At 35.8% G+C, this 21,391-nt stretch overlaps 1 protein-coding gene across 8 annotated transcripts in view; it reads left to right on the forward strand.

The window, feature by feature from the left end:
- Window positions 1-21,391, forward strand: part of RFX3 (regulatory factor X3) — a 439,811-nt gene that overhangs the window by 160,458 nt on the left and 257,962 nt on the right. Inside the window, exon 1 of one of the 8 annotated variants that reach the window (XM_048218288.2) lies at window positions 31-9,669. The exons of the other annotated variants lie outside the window; for them this stretch is intronic. The gene's annotated coding sequence lies outside the window, so the exon portion shown is untranslated. Of the gene's footprint in view, window positions 1-30; window positions 9,670-21,391 lie in introns of those variants that run through there. 8 annotated transcript variants of the gene reach the window in all.

The following is a 21,391-nucleotide window of genomic DNA, read 5'->3' on the forward strand; positions in this document are numbered from 1 at the left end:
GTGTGTATATTTCACTTTCTTTGTGGTTGTTAAGATCTTAGGCATGTGTGTACTTAACATATTCTTTTTTGTTTACTTTTTGGTTTTCTTTGGACAGTGACTTAAACTTGCTGAGGAGAGAAAACTTTTTTTCTTTTTAACTCTGTCTTTTAAAAATATTTTTTTCTCTGTAGATTTGAATACTTATCAGTCCTCAAGTAGTAGGGCTCTTGGCTAGAGGTAACCCAATTTTACAGATCCTGTAAATTCGTTTTTCAGCCTAACGTTTAATTAATACATTATTAGTAAAGAGTTTAATAATGAATGTGTGTTAAAACAGATATAATGTGCTATTATATTTACACATATTGAAGTTTCCAATTTGGAATTTTAAAATACGTATTTAAACAGTCTTCTTTCTCACAGCAAACACATATTGATTTACCTAACGGAGCAGCCTGCTAATAATGTGACAGTATTAATTATTCTTGAGATTGTCAGTGAGCAGGTTGGGTAATTGTAATGCCATTAAGGCTAACATTTTGTAAAATAAGAGTTGGGGTTTTCAAAAAACTTTTCCTCTTTTGATTCATTTCCTTGTGATTGCTGTTTTGAGGATGAAAGAAGTCTTTCTCAGAGCACTCAAATTTCTTTATATTTATTCCCCAACCTGGGTTCCATGCAAATCTCTAATACTAACTTGTATTTTTTTTTTCTGTTCAGATGAGTGTCAAATGCCTGAACACTTTTGGATGGTGAAGTTCCTGGGTCCTATAAACTGTCTCTGAAGTTAATAGGAGTTTTGCTGTCTTGAGACAGTTTCAGACCTTATGCCATTTACATAATAGGTTTTCAGCTGAGTAGATTATATGCTTTAATGTTATGGTTTAATATTTTTATTTGCAGTGTCCAAGAACTTTTTTAAGGCATTTCACTCATTACAGTTATCTCAAGTTTTCCAAAATTTAGATTTTTCATTCACAAGTTGATCTGAGAACAGAACTTAAATTGAATTCTATTACTCATTTTTAAAAGCACATAGGTGGTGTAAAAGTTGCTGTTAGATTTGCTTTGGGCTCAAGTATGTCAGTGTTATTCATATGGATTGAGTAAATAGTCACCAGAAATACTAACGTAATGATAAATTTTAAAATTTAACACGAGGATGAATACTTAGCATTTAGTTCTTTCTGTGATATTTTTCCTAGGAAGAACTATGTTATGTATTGGCGTTCTCCTGTGTTTTCAGTTTTCAGACTAATTAAAATCTGTGAAAGTGACCATGCTTTAAAACGAAAAGTATGAAGTAGGAGTTACTTATAATTTGTTTTGAATAGCTAAATATCTGTGATTCATTGTATGTCTTAATGCCTATCTGAATCTTTTGAGATTGTTTTGCCTGTGAATTTCACTAAATGGTGTAGGCATATTTATGTAGTACATTTACATGCATAAGATAGTATACTAAAATGCATTCCTAAAGTGCATCATTCTACAATGTTTCATTATATGTGGTAGTTTTGCCTAATTTAAAAAAATAATAGTATTTCTGTAGTATTCAGATAATCTCGTACTCAGGTACTCAAAAGGCTTATAGTTTATAAATTTAACATCCTTTAAACCTAAACAAATATTTTGTACCTTAAACAAATTGAGTGTGGTAAACTTTTTACCATTAGAAAATTAGCAGTTAAAAAATGAATGAATCATTAGTCAAGATAGATTCAATGTATTATGTAAATGATGATATGTTACTTTTTGATAACATTGTTTATTCTTGAGAAAGCTGATGTTGTGAGTGCTTTTCTCTAAACTTCCAACTTAAGAAATTAGTAGATGGAGTATGATTTTGCTGTTCAAATTTTAAATTGTAAGAGTGTGTGTGTGTGTGTGTGTGTGTGTGTGTGTGTGTGTTTAAAAGGGTGACTGTAGCATCATGTGTATGAGAAGAGTTAAACAAATTCTTTCCTGAACAGACTAATGGGAATGTTACTTTGTTCTTGGCATATATAGTGAGACTGTGTTACAAGGAATGAGAATACCAAAGAAGTAAGCTTTTAAATTGTGAAGAGTCTTCAAGGAAGTAAACCTTTAAATTAAAAAGAGTCTGCTAGTTGTTTGTTTGTTTTTATGCTGAACATTAGACAAAAATATTCTACTTCCAGTTACTTAAAAGAAAAAACAAAACAACTTAGTTTCCCTAATGGAGTCATTTCCTTTAACTGTTGGATATAGATTCCCAGTGGCCATGGCAAAACAGATTTTAAATGCCTCTCTGTTCACAGGTGCATAGTGTTCCCATATTTTGGAAATCCAAGATTAAGTGGATTTGACTAAATCTAGCTTGTTAGGGACAGATGGCCGCTTTAAACAGGTGTCACTTTCATTTCTAGTGCATTGTGTTGGGACTTCCATTGGTTCACAAAAGGGCTGTCTGAAGCAGGTGGCATCCTTTGCTTTTGTCCTTAGTGAAATATACTTTTGGAGTTAATTATTTTCCTAGGAAGTTTTCTTTCTTTCTTTTTTTTTTTTATTTTTTTAAGTAGAAGTTTTGAACTCTTCAAATTAAGATTCATAATTAACATAACTTTTATTTCTGATTATTCTATTTTCAAGCTGTATAAGTTGTGAACCCTTTCATAAAACATCTTAAAAAATCTTAAAAGTAGTGGGAAATTCCATTTGAATCCAGAAAAAGTACTCGGGAGCACTTTACCAATCAGTCAAAATTATCTGAAGCAAAAAGCCAAGGAAGATTTAAATTAGGTGAAATTTGATTAACATGACACCTAACTTTGGCCATACCATCCTTAAGGAATTTTTTTTTGACAGCATTCTTTTAATTTGAATGATAAGCGTTGGAAACCAGTATTGTTTTTGTTCGTTATTTTAAATATTTTCAAATTAAAACATTTTTCTGACCTACTTCAATTGTTACTATGACATTTTTAGTGGTCTTTTTAAGCGAAAATTGTTTTTAAGCATTAATGTTTAAAAATATGTACCGGAGTAAATAAAAGAGTATCAACCTATTGATTTCTAAGGTTCATTTTTACTTTGGTTCTCTCCTTTTTTGTGGGAATTTTATACATCTTAGAACAGATGCACCAGAGGGTGCTATGCTGTTTGCAACATGAGATTATCATCACTAAAAATGTGAACTGATTAGAACTTTTATTTAAAGAAAAAATGTTAATTATATATGCATTCAAGCATCTAATAGCCTTATTTCTGTTGAGTTTAAATTTAATACGCTGTCTTAATTGGCAGTTTTGTACCAAAGTCTGTCTCTGTACTGGTATGATATGTATTAGCACAACATAAAATAATATCCAGATTGATACTTTGGCATAGTTTGAATGTCAGCATTCGTCCTTTAGGTGTATACATTGATTGTCTTCCTACGCAGGTATGTCAATCTCTGTCTCAAAAATTTAGGTTAACCTGAGAATCCTACTATTTCGACAGTATGGCTCTGTACTGCATAGATTGGGTATTGTTGGCACATAACAATATATTGTATATTCTTAAAACGTTTTTATATGGCATAATTAATGATATGCTTTTATAGTATGATTTTTTAAAACTACCTCAAAAGTATAAGTGGTAATAATAGTTGTCAGGCTAATTAAATCAACAACAATAATAATATTAAAAAATCGTCTGGAGAATTCAGTCCCCACTTGACGCTGTTGGAGCAGTCTTGTTTGACTATTAACTTTGGCTTTTATTACCTGAAAAGTTTTAGAATCTTTGCCTCACTCTGTGCTGTATACTTCCAAACTAGAAGTGGTTGGATATTGTTTTCTGTATCTGAGTATTTGTTGAGTGTGATTTTTTATGGAGAAGCATTGAATCCAATCTCTTGGGCTCTTCTTGCATCATTGACTTTTTCCTCCTTCTGCAGTATATACTCTAAAAGACAAATACTGAAACAGTGGTAGTCAGTGTCTTTCTCAAGTAAGATTAGAAAGATACAGTTGTATAAGTTTTTTTTTCCTCCAGATAACAGATTTATGGATTGATCTATACTGTTATCCCACGTTTAACTACAATCAGCAAAATGTGATATTTTTTATAAGTCCCTTTACAAGACCTAGTACTTCATGCGTTGGAATGTCACGAGTCAGAGATATCAATAGAGAATAACTGTTTTTAAACACTAGTTTTGTTAAAACAGGTGAGGCATTTTTCTTTTACAGTGTGGTCTTACAGTTTACCAGTTAGTTTCTGCCATTAAGATTTTTAAAGTATATGAGATTGTTTTAACACCTTTGTATTTGAAGTTTTATATTTCATATCAAGATACAGGAGGTACTTAATGAAAATAAATCAGTTAAAAATGGGAATATATCTCAAGTACCAAATAGGTATATGTTTTGTCCTTTAAATGGAGTGATGGGATAAGGATATTGGTTAAGAACACAGGCTTTAGGGTCAGGTTTCAGATGATCTTGCTAGCTGTGGGACCTTGGACAAGTTACTGAGCTTAACTTAGCTTCAGTTTTCTCGTCTGAGAAATAGGATCAACGTTACCTGCCCTACAGGGTTTTGTGCTTTGCTCAGTATATAATACTGAATACATGCTCAATACATGTTGATTCTTACTATGAGAGACTACTGACAAGATACCTTTTTAAATCTTTCTGCCATCTAAGAGTTCTTTTAAAATGTTTCTGATTATCTCCTCAGTGGGCCCTAAATTTTGAAAGATACTGCCCAGTGATCTACACTCATTAAATAACTAATCTCTCCTCCCCTACCTTTAAAAATAAAGATGTGAAGCTATTTAGATTACTGTGAAATTTGGATTACTATTTGATAACCAGTCTTGTTATTACACTGAATTAATAGCATGTTAGCCCAAAGTAATGTGTTAGTTTTACTCTGCAGCCCTATTATAATGGCATTCTTTTACTGCATTTGGACAAATCTCCTGGTCCAGGGAATCTCAGACTGAGAACTCATAATGCAACATTTCATAAACTCTTACAATTCCTATTGTCCATCTTGTTGTCCAATTTATATTTTCCTTTTCACATGTTATACATGAATTCATTTGAAAGCATTTTGTGCCTTTTTTATAGACTTTATATAAAATGTAGTCATTAATATATAATGACAATAAATAGCTGTATAAAGACGAGTTCATCGAGGAATTATTCTACAGTTTTATAATGCACTGCTGAGAATTGTTATTAAGAGTAGAAAAATGTGTGAGGTCACCACTTGTATACCTGTAGCAGTAAGTAATTTTGGGATAATTTGCCAACCCCGATCTTGGGGTATAGAGTAACCTTGGAATGTTATGCAGTAAAGCATAATGTGAAATTAGAGAGGAAAAATGTCATCTTTGGTGCTCTTTCTTTGGCTCTTGAAGATGTTTAAAGAAACAGTTGGCTGCTTTACTGTCTCTAACGTTGCTATCTAGTAATTTGCTATATATCTTTTTTTCTAAGCATTTTGACTGAGAATGATTTTTTTATCCATTTTAGAGTGATCTAGATTAGCTAGTCCTGATCTTTCTCAAACTGGAAATGTGATTTATACATATCCCAGTTGAAAGTTGACTCAAAACCGCGGGTCATCTTTTTTGCTGAAGCATTGTGTAATGCACGGCTTTCCTGCCTGTCTCTCTCATCTTACCTGTTCTCGTTCTCCCCACTCCTGCTAAGTGTTTAATTATATGATTCCTTTTACATTATTTTTATAGACAATTAGTTCCAATATATGAAGTAGCAGACTCTCAGCTCAGCCATCTCCTCCGCTTCTCTTTTTCCGGTGAATTTCACACCCATTTGAAAAGGAACTTTTGGGAAAAAAGCCAGGGACCATGACTTAGATGGCAAGGTTATACCATCATTATTTTCTTACAGGTTCTATCTGTCTGACTGCCCTCTTGAACAAATACGTATCCTTGTTCCACGAATGATGTAACCTGAGCACAGTTTTGCTCCAGGAGGCTCCTGTCCTAGTCCTGGCTAGGTACTTGCCTCTGGCTAAGCTCTTTAGTTTAAATCTCTCGTCTAGCCCCAAAATACTATGTTTGCACATCGCATATGTCTGCCCATTGCTGACTCTTAATCCCTATGTAATTCTTTCTCACTACTTTTATTAGACACCGTAATACCTGGTCAGTACTGCTTGCGTTTGCTTTGCTCGGCCAGGACGACCAGAGTTCTTGATCCTTCCTATCGAGGCAAAAATGGGGACGGACTAGTTGGAGCTGAGCTCAGGAAAACTAAGAGTGAGGCAGTCATCTGAAAATGAAAGTGCATTAGCTGGTGAGAGGAGACAGATCCATGGGGAAGGAATGTGGATGGAGAGAGGAGAGCGCAAAGAGGGGGATGACAGAAAGAAGAGTCTTCAAAAGTGCGGGATAGAACAGAGAACCCAGGTCTGTTTAGGGACTCACTGTACCACTAACTGTAAAACCTTAGGCTGCTCACTTCAACCCTCCAGGTCTCAGTTTCTCTGTCTATAAAATGAAACAATAGGGCTCTGTGATCTCTCAAGCCCTCTGAGCACGAATAGTCTAGGATTCCATGGCAAGATTGGCACTGGGAAAAAAACATGATGATAACAGGGAGCCGGGAATTGGTGTTTCCTTGACCGATGGACTGAGAGGCTGGCATTTTGCTTGCCTATTCTTTCTTCTGCTAAGAACAACAGAGAAGGAAAACCCAGAGCCTGGGTCAAGCATAATGGCCGTACCTACGTCACAGTCTCAGAAGGTCCCACCATTTCAGTGGCCCCCATAGGGAGCTGTGGCCAAGTGCCCTGGTTTGCTCACCCACAGAATTAGCTGAGCCTCACAGCTTGAGCTCCTGCCGAGCCAGCTCCTCTCTGTCTGTGTGCCAGACAAGTGTCTGACAGTTGGGGCTCCTGCCTGTTGCTCACCGATGAGATATTTAAAACTGGACATAATTTCCCAAGTCTGTGGATAGGCAGTGTGACGGAGGGAGAGAGAGGGAAGGAGGGAGGGAGGAGAGGGGATAGCGTGAGCTCTCTCATCAGAAGCAGTAAAAGTTTAGGTTTCTGTTTATCTCATTTTTCAACATTTCTCCCCCAGTTATTATAGCCTTGACTTTTTCTTCTCTTCACGCTATTCAGCTGCTTTTGAAAAGAGCTAAAGTCCTGTCAAGGGGTTTGGGCAAGTGCCTTTGGATTACTTTGGGGCCCTGCTCTGGGAAACATTCCCCTCATCTACACTCGCTCGTATTCTCTGCTGTTTTTCCGTTGGTGATACTTACTGCTTTCTTCCCCTGAATATTATTAATACTTAAGTAAGCATTCTTTTTATTCAGGTTGGTGGCAGAAAAAATATTGTGTCTTTTGGTCAAGAAGTATGCCTTTTCATAAAATTTTACTTTAATGTCAATTTGGCAACTAGACTTCAAGATTTTAGAGCATCGCAGACTGCAGACGGAAGCATAGTTTGCATTAGTTCAAGATAAGTCTTAGGTTCTGCTGTATCTCACCTCTTTTACTGATCTAATAAGTGTACAGAAGATTAATAGATTGTAATTATTGTTGCTTTTAAAACTATTTTTGAACGATTGTTTTTTATTGATTTATATAAACATATTCAAGTGTCTGAACCGTGTCCAGATTCCAACACTTGATAGCTTTTCGTAATTTCAAATGTCATAACTATCATTCTTAAAAATGTATCAATCAACACAGTTTATTTTAATATGCAAAACCATTTTAGAAAGTCCTCGCTTATCACTTGTTTCTTTCTTCTGTGCTTTAGTTGCGGAACGGTGGGTGAGGAAGGTTCCTGGAGAGGCAGGAAGAAGAGATACATTTAGAAATCATATCCTGTTTTCATTGTTAAATACTAGTGTACTAAATACTTACCCAGCCGTTTTTTCCGGACTGTGAAGTTTTGGTGGGAGTGGGGTTTGAGGTGGGAACTGTGGACATGGGGAGGGGGAGACAGAAGTGACTCAGGTTTTCCAGTGTTTCTTCCACTTCTCTTTGCTTTTCAGCTGTCGTGTTGTGCAGAGTATACGTACTTTTGTGAGCACAGGGTCTTATTACTTTCTATTTATCAGTGATCCTTTTCTCCTTAAAGATTGCCTCTATCTGTATGTCTGTCCCTTGTGCATTAGTAGATGTGCAATCATCTTCTTCTAGGGAGCCAATATTGTGATTTGGTCATGCACAGGTTTTTAGGAAGATAGGCATAAAAGAAAGGAGTATTGCGAAAATCTGGTTTGTGTGCCACATAATGGAAATGATGTTTCCGATCCACCTCTCCACATTTTGCTTTGGGTAGATTGTTTTGTGAGTGTATTTTTTGCAATAGAACCTAGGTTGTCCCCCTCCTCCTATTTAGGCTGACATTTTAAAGAACCAAAGAGTATAATCTGTCACATCAGGCTTTTGCTGATTGGCATCTGATTATGTCTGATGACAGTCTTGGAGGTGAGTTTTAACGAAGTGTCAGTGTAAAGGTCATTAATAAAAAAACACATGAAAAGATACTATTCTAGTGGTCTTAAAATCACCTTTACCATTTTAAATGTACAGTATGTGTTTTGATGTGGCGTAATGAAAACCCAACAGGAAAAAACTAACACAGGCACAGATGAAGCTAGAATTCTTTGCTTTATAACAAGGTCATATTGCATGCTTCTAAGTGACATTTTAAAACATTTTGTTTAAAAAGTCATTTTATAGTTTTAGGGTGTACATACATTAAGAAAAATAGAATTTAGCTTATATATTGTGTTTTGTGTATATGTGTGTTTGTAGGTCTTTAGAAAGTCGTTTTAATGTATGTGTTGCTGGTGTTTCAGAACTTCGGTCAGTACGACATTTGCTCACTAGTTTTTGCATTATATGTATCTTGTAACAGTATTAGGAACCACTCTAGTGCTGTTCTCTTGAGGCAAAGAAAATTGAGGGAAATATTTGACTTAAGTTCTTTGAATGACCTTTGTGTGATTTGGGGAACAACTTTTAATAGTGCTGCACATTTTATGATGATTTTTAGAGGCTACCTTTAGTTAACAAAGGCCATAAATGCTGAAGTTGAATTCATTATAGTTAAAGACAAAAATTGTAAATCATTCCAATTATAGTAGATTAAGATATTATACTGCTGGATCAACATTTGATCTGTTCCTTTATTTTTAGAAGTCTGCCGAGTTTTGAAATTTAAAACCTTTTAAATAATGTTGAATGAGTAGCGCTCTATAATAGATGTGGATTTATATTTCAGCAAAGGTTTGAGAGCCATATGGCTTAGAAGTGAGGGGGGATTTTGTTTCTGAAATTGGAAGGTGATGCATTTTAATATTTTGCTTGGGTTAGACTCTCTTGAGCATTTATTAGTTTTGATAGAAATGCAAGTGACCAGGGACTGGAGATGTAGATCAGAGTATTGGTGAGAGGAGCTCCTTGTAGCCATCCTGAAACTTCACTCACCTCCAGTCCTGGTGCCCTGGATAAACTTTGACATAAAAGCTTCTGTCTTGGATAATATAAGTTTCTTATTCTGTTGTGTTTTTGTTAATTTTCATTGCTGTCTGGAATTTCCCAATCCCACAGCACAGTCTTGTGACGCATTATACGTGGGCTTTAGAAGTTCCAGTTTACCTTTTGGTTTATAAGCCTTAGAAAGAACGCCAGGAGATGCCACTCCATGCCCAGAACACCACGTTGATCTGAAGGAATAGGGTAAGAATGAGGGTGAATCAGGTAAATCTAAAATTTGATTCAAAAGCATGCCAGCAGAGGCCTCAGGTGAGTGGGTACATTTGTCTGTAAGCTTGTAGTTCTATGCCGTTGCCCTTTATTTTTGGATGAGGAATTAAAGGATTTATATCAGTTTGTATTTAGTGCCTGTACTATTTTGGTTAATTTAGGAATCCTGAAGACTCAGGGTTTCTTTGGGTTTTAAGGAGTATTTTGAAAGAAAAGAGAGAAATAAGATATTAGACCAAAATTACATATCCCCAGCTGTGTGGAAATATTTCTTAAGGTTTCAAGTTGTCGAGGGCTACAAAAATGACAGAGATGATATTTGGGAATCAAAAAGGATAAAAAGGAGATACTGAAAATGTAGTTAGATGAAATTAGTGGAGAATTTTAAAATAGAGATAAAAATAAAGTGGGTAAATCAGAGTTTGATTGGCGAGATTATTTGTTGGATGAACAGTCATTGTTTTTGCCTTACTGTGATTTTGACTAATAGGAGATGCTTGTACTTTGAAAATATTTATAGTATTTTGTTGAAAATATTTGTAATAAGGCTGTGGAACCTTTGACTGTTATTGTTTGGGATTTAACTTTTACTTAATGTTTTATATAGAAAAGCATTAAGTTGAGATGTTGCTTCGGAGTTTCCTTGTGTTATTTTATTATTAGAAAGTTTTATAATACTAGTATATGAAATATACAAAATTAATCAACGGGGATCTCATTAGCTTATCTGGTATCTAAAGCAGTTTACATTTGGGAAGCCAATATATAGTGGAAAACTGTATACCAGGGGTGCCTGGGTGGCTCAGTGGGTTAAGCATCTGCCTTCAGCTCAGGTCATGATCCCAGGGTCCTGGGATCGAGTTCCGCATTGGGCTCTCTGCTCAGCAGGGAATCTGCTTCTCCCTCTGCCTGCTGCTCTCCCCCCGACCCCCCATGCACTCACTGGTGCTCTCTCTCTCTCTCACTTGTCTTGCTCTATCTCAAATAAATAAATAAAACTGTATACTAAAAATGTATATATTCTTAAAACTTCCTTATTTTGGAACTTTTAAAACTTATATTGAAGTAGAGAGAACAGTATAATGAACTCCCACGTGCCGAACACATATATTTAACAATTAATACCTTCTATTCTTACAGCTATATAATTTGAAATATTTGTTTATTGAAATAAACTTGAATCCTGCCTTATTCTGTGTTTCTCTGAAAAATGTAATGGTAAGAAAGACTCAGTGGAGGCTTGAAACAGTGCTTACATTCTGTTTCAGACAGAACAGTTGAGAGTGATTGACCTTCATCAGTCCTCATGTCGTTTCTTCTCAGAATAACATTTCTAAATCAGGAAGTTTGTTCTCAGTTATTTGCTTAATAATTCCAGGCTCTCCCACTGGAAATCTGACCTGTCATTATAAAGGGAGTGAGCACAAGGACAGCAGCTCGTGGTTGCAGGACACAGGAAGACCGCTGTGTGAGGTGCACCTCTCAGAGGTGGAATGGTGTTAATCTTCTGGACCCTCTTCTCGTAACCTGTGTGTAGGTAGATTTGGAGGAACTGTTAGAGGCATTTGTAAGTTGCTCAGGGAAGAGAACCAACTGCTAAGATATTCCCTTCAAAGTTAGCAGCTCCGTTATGGGACATAATGGAATATAAAGGAAGAGACATCCATTGGCGAGAGCTAATATACTGGTTAACTTAGGCCACCATTCAAAGCAGTTTAATGTCTTCTGATTCACTGCCTCAGGGAATGAGGAGGGTTCCTTAGTTTATTTGACTGAGGTCAGGTATGAGAGAAGCTTATTTTCTAATGCTAGAGTCTATAGCAAAAAAACAAAATCCATTATTCATGTTGGAAATTATTCTGTAATGAGCAGACTAATATGTATAACAAACAATGATTAATGGCATTTTAATAAACAACACAAAATGTAGACCTAAATCTCTTTATTTGAAAGCTGATGTTTTCGTTTTGTTTAAATTTAATTAAATGAATAAGGTATGAAGAAGTAAATTCATTACATTAAGTAAGGCCTGCATTTTTTTGGATATGTAACTTTAATTGCTAAACTTCTGTCTGATCCAAAAGGTTCCATAGAGGGGCACCGGCGTGGCTCAGTTGGTTAAGCATCCAACTCTTGATTTCTGCTCAGGTCATGGTGTCAAGGTTGTAAGATTGAGCCCCGCATTGGGCTCTGTGCTGGGTGTGGAGCCTGCTTAAGATTCCTTCTTTCCCTCTCCCTCTGCCCTCCCCCTCTTTTTCTTCCCTCTCTTAAAAGACGAAAGGTTCCATAGAAATGTATGTGACTTAATACAATATATTGGCAGTCTTTTAAAATATTTCTGCTCCAGGTGACTACTAGCCAGTCATAATGGTAACGTGATATAAAACATCCCAAGTGATGCACTAATTAAATGATCTTATCCCATAACTAAACTACCATTTCTTTTCTCAAAGGGTTATAGTTAATTCTTTCTGCCATTAAGAAACATCTTAAGTTATAGATTCTAATAACATTTAAATTATTAGATTCTCATATATTGAAGCTTTCCAAAAGTAGACAGAAGGTGTGATGTATACAAGAGAATGCAAATTACAAAGCTTAATCAGCCAGTGTTTGAACGAAACATAGACGTAACCCTGCAAAACTAATGATGGAGTACATGTTAATTTCACTCGTACTTACACAGATTTTATTATGAATTTAATGCAACATCAGTGTAAACATTATTTCTAATAACGTTTTCTGTGCTTTTTAGATACCTCAGAATCAAAGTATAATTTTATTTGGCTTTTTATTATTTTACATTCAATATAGTGTCAGTAAAAGCACTGGTAATTTTATTCTGGCATTTAAAAGTTTTTAAAAAAAATGTGACTACTCTATTTATGTCCTATGACGTAATTTAAAAATAAGCCATTTCTAACGTGAAAAATGTAATATTGGTCCACTTACTCTATATTGGAGTAACTCCCCAAGAGCAAACAACTTAATATTCTAATTTGGAAGAGCACCATGTACAGAAAAGCTTTATCCAAGAATTGTTATTTCAGAACTTGACCCTGTTAAGCTTTTGGGTCTGGAGCTGGAACCTCAAACCCCCTATGATAAGTGTCTTCCTCCTTCGGGCTCAACTTCAGCCTCTCTCCCTGTTTCTGCTGAACTTTCTCCTGCCTTATTCTTCTGCCCCTCTAGTATGTCTGGCTCTGCACAGCTGACCAAAGGGGGCATCCAGGGTGCTTAGGGGAGAGATTCAAGAGGTAAAAAAGTCTGTCACTAGAGCTACACACATGCTTCCAAATGGCACAAACATGTGGGATTCCAGTAGACATAATTAGGATGTTTTATTTTAGAATCAGAATTTTTAAGTTGGAACAGACTTTAGAGGTTATGTAGGCCGACCCCCCTCCCCACGCTCCACGTTTATTTTATCTTTTTGTAGGAAAAGCAAATTAAAGTTTTATCATCCTGTAAGGTTTGAATAAATATCTTAATTTTTTATTATTTCCAACTGTAAGTTTTGGCATACAGATCATTCTTTAGTTGCTTTGTTTTAGAATGACATAGAAATCAAATTTTAAAATATTTTTCAAATCATAAATAGGCTGTATATTAAGGGGAAATACCGTATTTGCTGGATTTTTAAAAACAGAATGTTATGTATGTTTGGATTTCTCCTTACTGGGTGTTAGTGATGTATGTCGTAATCAGTGTATTCGTGTAAATAATTCTCACACTGGGCTTGCGCCTCTACTTTTTTTGATGAGGGTAACGGTGGTACTAATCATTCTAAAGATCATTGTAAAAACCCAGCGAATTATTAATTTTAATAACTGAAACATTTGTTCCTGTAGGTCACTCATACAGAACAGAAGTAAAATGTTGGCAGCTGATGTCGGTGGTACAAGCTGAGACTTGCCCGGCTGGGCTTTAAAGGTGTTGCAGTGCTCAGTAAGAGAAGCAGCAGAATGAGAATGTGAAGGGACTGTCCTTTATTCCATAGCAACCAGAAGCGGCAGCAGCAGTCATGCTATTGTATGACTTCTTATTTCCTTAATCTGAATTTTTGGAAGGATATGTTGTTTACTGATTAATAGTAGGAGACTGGCAGGAATAAGTAATTACCAAGATTTTGTCTTATTTTATCGTGTGTGTGTGTGTGTGTGTGTGTGTGTGTGTGTGTGATGTAAGTAAATCTGTGAGCTCACACTTGAACGTAGTTTTGGTGTCCTATTTTGTGATAAAGATGCATAATCTGACTGCTAACCCAGTTAATCACTGAAACCATCCATCCAAGACAGACCAAGAAAATGACAAATAACTGAACTTTCTAGCAGCAACCTGATGCTCTTACCAGCCTCATTTGTGGCACCAAATCTGAAAGGATACATATATATAAAACAGGAGTAGGTTTCCTATAGGGGAAAACCATTTGTCATTTGCTCTTAACAAGGTAAGTCCCCATGGACAAACCTTTCTTGTAAAACTGTTCCCTTTGGATTTATCTTCACCTTCAATAAAAAGAGATATGATAAACAAAGGTATGATGAAATATTAGTTAGCTCTTGCATTTTTGCCTAAGAGTTCCTCATTCTTAGTCTTTATGATTTCTTTTTTTAAATGTAATGCTGCAGTTTCATCTGAGTTGAGAGACTCAGTACGATGCATTAAATTGAATTTGCTTTATATTAAATGAAGAAAAGGGCTTTTTTTGCGGGAGGTGGAGATCTAAATCATTTACTTTAGAGTGAACCGGATTCCTGATCTGCCAACGTACCTACTGGTTGGGAGGAAAACTACAAATATTTAGAGTGTAATTCAGATGAAAAGAGAGTGCTAGATTCTTGGAAGTCTTAACCTGAAACTTGAATGTAGAGATTCAGTTACTGTAGTACCTAAATACTAGGCTGCTGTGTTTGTTGGCTAGACAGAGGAGGAATCTAAAACATGGAATATATTCTTAATATTTTATGAATTTATAATCTGGATAAAATTTTTACTGGAAGTGGCTCTAAATATGGATTGATAGAATCCTCTACAAAGAAGGTGCTTGGGATGTTTTCAAGTAGCCCAGAGTTTTATGTTTCTTCGGGTCAGTATATTTTAGGGTTCCTCATTGCCTACAGTGCAAAATCATTTATTCACTGAGTGCCGTGAAGCCATGGTTGTGCCGTTAGGAAGCTTACGGTCCAGTGTACGTCCTCACACTCACACTCACACTCACCGCTCCGCTCTGTAGCTTCTCTTTCCTGGCCCCGGCTGGTGTGTGGGTGTTGCGTAATTGGATAGGAGCAGGAACTTCAGAATGCGCAGTCCTAGGTTTGAATTTCAGCTCTGCTACTGATGCGTAGTTTCAGCTTAGGCAGATTACTCAAACTGTGTGAAATAGGGCTAATAAGATCCACCTTCGAAGATTGTTTTAAAGATTCCACCGTAGGACACAGGCACGTGGCACTGCGTCTGACACGTCCGTGCTCAGTACATGGCAGTTGCTGCTACCCCCCTACGGTCACCTGGATTCTGCCTGGTCATTTCTCTATAACTTAAGTCTCGTCCTTTATTCTGCTTAGAATAGGTTTCCCACCTGAGTTAAATTCATCTTTCCTAAATTAGAGTGGTTCCTAACTTGATGAGTTCACTTCTACTGAATGTCTTACCCTGCTACTGATTGGGAATTGTGATTTATATTTTATTATAAATAGTCGATCTTTCCAAATTGTAAGCTTCCTGAAGGCAGAAGACTACACGGTAGTTTCTTTAACTCAGCACAAAACCCAATGTCCTTTCCTAGTAGAAGTAATCAGTGAGTGATTATTAAACCTCAGATTATCTTCATCTCTAATCAAATTAGAGAAAACAGGCTTAACCATTTAATGATTTTGTCTAGCCCTGATTTTATAATGACCAGAGCAATGCATTTTTTTAAAATTCCAAGTGGATTTGTTTCCTATTTTTTAGAAATGGATTTAAAGGCATAAATTAATGAATTTCGGATATTTCTACAAATGCAGCATCATCTTATAGTAGATTTCGGCTGACCTTCAGTCTCTTTTTCTTTTACCTTTTCAAAGTGTGTATATATGAATTTCATTCTTGTACGTTTGTGTGTGTGTGTGTATGAAATTTTAGACTTGCTTGGGATTTCCTTAGTGTCTGATAAAACCAATTTCTTAGTTTCAGAAGTTGGTGAGTGGCTTTTAGGATCCAGTACCTTCTTCCTTTTTTCTGGTTGTGGCAGGACCTGGGAATTCCTAATGCTGCTTGTTATGGGAGAAACATGGTGGGGGGCATTATGAGAACTTTGTATTTTGGGGGGGCTACTTGGAATACCCCAAACCTCTTGAGTTTCACCTTTTGCTACCTAACTTCACTGTTCCTGTTGGGATGTCAAAAGTGCAGAATCAGGACTTGAGTTCCAAGCTCACCCCAAGGCAGCTGGTGGCATCAGAATGTTATTATTACAGTAGTTAGATCTATGGCTGTGTTTGTGATACTCCACTAAGGGTTGCTCTGTTGTAAGGTAGGGTTATTTGTTTGAATATCTACTACAGAGACTTTCCCCTGGAAAATCTTTGTTTTTATATGAACTGTCATTTACAAATCTATCCAGTCCTCTTTTTAATCTGTATACTTTAATTCATTACCATCTCGAGTTGATGAGTTTGGTGAATTTACTACCAGTTGTGAAGTCATCTCACCCTCTCTTCAGACTCAAGGGGTTCCCTTCAATTTCTGGAATCAGTTTAGGGGTGCAAGCTCAGTTTCACTTTTTGTATTCATCCATTTATTCATTGAGCAAATATTGGCACACGCAGTGCGGGCCGAGCAGTGGACCGCTGTGGAGGAAACAGCAGTGAGCACGCTTGCACTCACATCCCTGGCGATGAGGGAGAGGAGACGTAAATGAGTATCATAGTAGATGGTTGTAAATGCTGTGGAGAAAAAGAAAGGAAGAGGGGTAGTAAGGTAGGTGATGAGGGGATTGCAGTTTTAAATAGGAAGCTTGGGAAAACCTTACAGAGAACAAAATCTGACAGAAGTAGATTTTGTATATTTCTTCAAACATGGCTTTATACATTTATAATATTGACTGCCTTCTGTGTTAAAGAGTTCTTATTGCTTATATCTGTCTTTGTATAGGACTTTTCCTTCTGTGTTTCTCTTTTTTTTTTGCCTTTTATTATTTTTATATGCCTTTCCCTGAACACGTAGCCTTTTTACTTCTGCATTCTTTTGAGGTATATTGACTAAAACTGTGGTTTTCTAGAAGGAAACAAGCAGATTAAGAGACTCTTTCAAAAACGACATTTAGTTTGGTTTAGTTTTTTACTTGAGGGGGAAGGGATGTTACCCTGCTTCCAAGTTTGGAGTCTTCTAAAACGCCTGTAACTATCACCAAAATACGTTCGTAAAGAATTGGAAAGAATCGACATGTGAACTATTAAAAGTAAAAAAATCGCAATTAATAGGCAACTAGAAATTAGAATTAGCCAGGTGGCTGGTTTTGTTGGTTATGCCCTCAGTTTGCCTGTGTGGCTCATTGAAACCGAAGGAAGAAACTGCATATGGGCGGCTCCTGTGCTCAGACGCTCTTCCGTGTCCCCGAGCTGGCGTGTCACTGCTCATATGGCATAGCTATCTGTCATTATTTAGTCATTTTTAATCATGGATTTATGAACTGAACTTACTTGCAAGATTTTGTATATGCATAAAGACATAAATGAGAGGTTATTTAGATAAATAAAAGTTACTAATGGAAGCAAGTTGTCTAGAATTCTGTTATTTTGACAAATAGATTGTCATGCTGATATTTTTAGAATGAGATTTTCAGTGTACTAATGTCAAAATCATATTTTCCATTTCAGTTCAGTGTCACAAATTCAGCATTATGTGCCTGTCATCCATTATGAAATGTACAGTTTGACAGTATTTGAGGCTATTGTACTGTATCGCAATACTTCACAGATGGTACAAAATATATAATATAATGTAATCTAATCTAATCTAAGGGTGTTTTTAACATATTCAATTTGAGGAAGTAGAAATTGCTGTGGAACCTTAAACAAAAATTATCTTTCTCTGTTTGAACTTACGTGATTATAGATATATTTATTTCGAATCCTAGGTTCTGTCCTGAAAGGCTGGTTAAAATATTATACTTGCAGATATACCCAGGCATTCGAGTCTGAAGTGAGTCAGATGTGCCCACATTTTAGCAACCCGTAGGCCAGAGTTTGTTGAACTTGAGTGCCTGGTATTTCTACCATTAAAAATACAAATACATAAAAAATTAAAGAAGCTAAATTTAGTATCATCCCTTGTCTGTACCGCCACCATGTCTATGAAAAAATGTGTGAGCAAGCCTACTATCCCATCTATCTCCCCTCTCTTTTTTATTAAGGAAAAATCTAAATGTAGACAAACATAGAACAGAATTCGCATGTATCCACCACTCTGCTTTGCTAGTTAACGACTCGTGGTTAATCTTGCCTCAGCTATACCTCATTACTCCCCACCTACCTTGTTAGTATTTCCCTCACTTTTTACCTGTGGGGAGAGACGCCGTGCGGAAGGAGACTGAGGCTTAGCTCTCAGATTGTCAGTCTACTGCTCTGCTTTGCCACGTCCTGTCATCCTGCCTCATGGACGAAGGGATGGATGAAAAGAGGAAAGGTTACTTTTCAAACAAGTATCATTTTAAAAATTCTGAATTGTGACATTTTATATTTCTGGTCTCAGATTTTGGGTTGGAATTAAATCTAAATCTTCCAAATTTAGCATAGACCCCACAAAGTTAGTTTGCTAGGGCTCTTTGAGAGCATAACATTTATCTCTTTATTAAGATAATTTAGTTTCTTTTTAGGTTTTCTAATGATTTTCTGTGTATTTGTTCCCCCCCCCCCCCCCGCCCCAAACTGTGAAACATGTGTCTTTGAAGTTTTTGGAATTTATAATGTGATACAACTGAAACTGTCCCTCAGATTTATGGGACGTACCTCAAGATACCTTGTTTTCGGTATCCTTAGTTATACATTTCAGAAATCACATGATCCAGTACTGTAACTTTTTTTCAGTTGGCCCAATACCTTTTTTCAAATTTTTTAATGTATAAAAGTGAGTAGTAGTAGGTAAAGAGTGAAAGTGGTTTTTAAGAAGTTTTAAAATATGTTTTTAACTGATACCACTCTTCTAATCAGGTGTTTATGTGACATTCCTTTTATACACTTTAATATTAAAAAAAACTTCTTCCTTTTGACTTTGGCTAAAGAAATTATAGAAATATGAAAAAATGCATTTTGGGAAATATTCTGTCAGCAGGAAGGAGCAATAATGTTACATTTATGGCTGTCATTATGATTTCTTTTTGTAATTGGTAAGATATGGTACTGAAAAGAATAACCTATAATCATTGGTTATCTACCCTAATTATGTGGTTTATCAAAGAACCTACAATTCTTGACAAAAAGTTTATGAAATTTAAAATTCGGAATTCAATAAATATTCAACATTTATGGAGGATCTTTGGATTTTTTTTTTTCTTTTGGAAGGTGGTGGGTGTGGGGAAATCAAATGTGATAGGGTGTTGCAAATCGTAGAAAACTGGTCTGTGCAAAAAAGAGGCTTGATTCCATGGATGGATACATTATTCTCTAGAGTTACATACTCCTGTGGTTTCTCTTAAGTATGCCACGCTTTATAATTATTGCAGCTTTGTGATTTTAAAGACATAAAATACCAATAAATACCGGAAGGCTCTTTCCAATTACACTTCCGTGATGGGACATCCATTCTCATTTTTAAAATTTTTATTCTCTGTTTTGCCCCATTGCCTTTTAGTTAATAGTGCCTGACAGGATTCTGAGTATTAAGGTAGGCAGTTGAGAACTTTGATTCTTTCAGAACAGATTCTTCTAGGATGATTTAACTACGCTTGTCTAGCAGCTGACCAAGTAGTAAATCGCTGCTTTAAAAATGCGCACGTTTGCCCAACACAGACCCTGTGAACGATATAACTTATAAGTAGGATGCGGCTGTCATAGCTTTATTAACTACTGTGTGTGTGTACGTGTGGTGTGTGTGTTTTCATGTTTTGTTCTTGTTTGGGAAAATCATTTTTATTACTTTTAATAAGGTTTTCATATGTTAGGTCCTGCAGCTTTAGAATTAAGTTAAATTTTTCTTATCCCAAATGAGAATTGGAAAGTATTCAAATGACTTCATTGTAAAACTGAGTCTTCAAGTTAACTAATCAGTTGGTTTTTTACATCATAAATGTTACTGATATCACTGCATTTAAGAACCTTTCCTGAGTTGTTGCATTCACTCCTTCTTACAAAATAAGGATCAAGGAAAATAACATTATTGGATATAAAATTCTCACGTTTGGCTTTTCTTTTTTCCACATCTGTGAAATGAGTCCCTGTTTCTTTATGCAAATTTTCTTTCAGTTATCTCTAACACATTCTTGTCTCTGTCATTCTTTCTGTCCCTTTGCTCCCATTTGCTCTGTTCTGCTCTGCTTGGCTTTACTTAGAGGCTGTTTCAGTGCCCAGCCTTGTTAGCCAACCCTTTCTCTTCCTGCCTCAGTCTGTTCCTCGGTCAGATGCTGCCTTTCCACCTCTTGGCTGAGTCCGCCCTCCTTTATTATTGGATTCTTTGTCTTTCTTTTTTGGATAGTTGTTCTGCATTCCTCTGTTTGTTGTTTCTTGGTACTTTAGAAAAAGCAGTTAAATTCCTTTACTCTGCTGCCTATGGTGTGTAACTAGAAGAAATAGAAACAGCTATTGAAGGACAGGTGGCTCTTTACAAAAGAATATAGTAGCGCAGTTGACAGATTATTTTAAAAAGTGCTCCCAGTTCAGAGTGGTTAGATAAAGGGGCTAAATATTGCGATGGATATAGAGAAGATGCTGCCTGGCTGTCTTTAAAAAAAATTTTTATTTTTAACTTGCAAAAGTGTTAGTATAGCCAAAATATCCTTAGACAGTTCTGGACAAATTTTCATAGTTAAGGTGATTATTGTAGAATCATACTTTATTCTCATTTATCTTTATGGTCTTTGGTATTTTATGGTAAACCCACTTCATCTGTTTTTGTCTTCAAATATTTTATGGAAAAGGCCTATCAAATATAAGTAAATAAAAGTCAATACAGTGTTTTCTTTTGAAGTGCAGAGAAACCCTCTCTTATCCTCTGCCCACTTTTCTAATTCTTTTTCACATAATTTGGTCGCAGTATTTTATTGATAGACTCTGCTATCTTTTTTCTTCTCATTTATATTCAAGTAATGCCATCTAATTGTAGTGAATTTCTGTGAAAAACTTCTTGTTAATCTTTAAAGTTTTAGAATATGCATATGATAGGGTAGAATAGATTTGGAATTAATATAAAATCATTACTGACCAAAAGGGGTGAAAAGAAAAACAAAAAAATTATGTTTTTATAATAAAATGAAATTTGGAATTCCTTCTGTTTCTCAATTTTTTTTTTCTGTTGTTGTTTTTGTTTTTTTTTTTTTTTGTGGCCCAGAGATGTGGGAAGAATGCTATTTAGTTTTGCTGACTTAGGTACTTCTGGATTGCTAGTTTTAATTTATTTCCCTATTATTGGAGTTTATATAAATCTGACACACACATGCATATACATATACATAAATACATACGTGTGTGTATATATGTATTATATATTACATATATAT

The sequence above is a fragment of the Ursus arctos genome, unplaced genomic scaffold, assembly GCF_023065955.2.
Source record: "Ursus arctos isolate Adak ecotype North America unplaced genomic scaffold, UrsArc2.0 scaffold_33, whole genome shotgun sequence".
NCBI classification, from domain to species: domain Eukaryota; kingdom Metazoa; phylum Chordata; class Mammalia; order Carnivora; family Ursidae; genus Ursus; species Ursus arctos.